The sequence below is a fragment of the Wasmannia auropunctata genome, unplaced genomic scaffold, assembly GCF_000956235.1.
Source record: "Wasmannia auropunctata unplaced genomic scaffold, wasmannia.A_1.0 LD336064.1, whole genome shotgun sequence".
Taxonomy (NCBI): Eukaryota; Metazoa; Arthropoda; class Insecta; order Hymenoptera; family Formicidae; genus Wasmannia; species Wasmannia auropunctata.
The window spans coordinates 1848549-1850082 of NW_012026826.1; positions in this window are offsets into that span (position 1 = coordinate 1848549).

Here is a 1534-nt window from a genome sequence, read left to right on the forward strand (position 1 = left end):
TCTTCAATGTAACACAATAATTACTCACATTAGTAAATATTTTTTAATTAAGAACAATTTACACACAGACTGTGTTTCGTTATACAGTGCAAGTACTAAAAATCTACAGTTTACGTTGCGTATATTACAGATTTTCAGTACTTATAGTATTTAAAGTGAATAACAGAACGCACTTATACGAAAAAAATTATACTAAGTTTAAGTAAATATTTGTTATGGGCAAGTAAAATATTACTTTAATAGAATTTAATCTTAATTTTAAAACTTAAAAAGCAAGTAATTGCATTTACTGCTCTATGCATAATTCTAGAACTTTTGTTGTAAGTAAATGTAATTGCTAAATCTTACCTGTAGTAAATATTTAATTCAATACAGCAAAGCAATTTGTTTAATTTCAGTAAAGAAATATCACAGTTTAAAAAATTTATTTTGTACTTAAGATTATAATTACTGAAATTAAATAATCAATATTTTTTATTTAAGAAACTTACTAATTTCGAATTGAGACATTTTTGTTGAGTAAATATTTTTACTGAAGAACAAAATTACTTAAGTTGAGTAAATGCGATTACTTGACTAACAAGTAATTGTATTTACAAGCTGCAAGTACATTTTCTTCTCCAGTTGAAACAATATTTATTCAACAGAAAAATCTAGATTTGAAACTATTATGTTTATTAAAAAAAAAAATTGATTACTTAATTTCAGTAATTATAATCTGAAGTTAAGAATAATTTACTTACAATCAGTAATTTATTTATACAAACAAAATGCTACTGCGTTTAAGTTAATATTTACTAAAAGTAAGTAAACTGTTCTTACATTGATAAAATTACTTCTTAAATTTAAGAAATAGCAAACAAGTAATTGCATTTACTCAAGTCGAGAACTTTTTTTTTCTGTGTAGTTTCTTCCAGTTTTTCTTTTCCAATATCTAATATGTCTTTTTGAAAAATATTATTATAATTTTGTTTCACAGTTTTTCTGGAGTTGTTCACTTGCGCAGTTTCACTAGTTGTACTTGAAGAACTGGTGAAACTAGTAGAGGGAACATTATATTCATCTATTAATGTGTGGGGGCTTCTGTTGCGAGCGAAGATGTGATCGTCGCGGTGAATGCGCGGAGAGCTAGTGGCTCCAAGCCAACGTTGAGTGATTCGCCGCTCGTATCGTGGTATTCGCTTCGCGTTTTACTAGAGCGTACGCAGCCCCACGCGTGTTCTCGGAGGATTGGTAACGCCGCGGAGAAGGATCTTATTCAAGTTGTCAACTCGTAGAATATGGCTTAAACTTAATTTATTTCTCTATTTACAGTACTGTATGTTTCTATGTACAAGTGTATGTCTCTATATACAATGTGTATGAGTATGTACGTGTGTGAGTATATTTGTGTTTGCTTTTTGTGGTTGGCCCTGAAAAGGGCCGATGGGCGTGATGGCCGGAGAGTTATGAGCTCCACTCACACCACGAAATCCGGGGCAAGGTCTTGATGTAACGCAAAGGTGGTGGTGCGTTGCCCGTCTGTGTCCCCTTC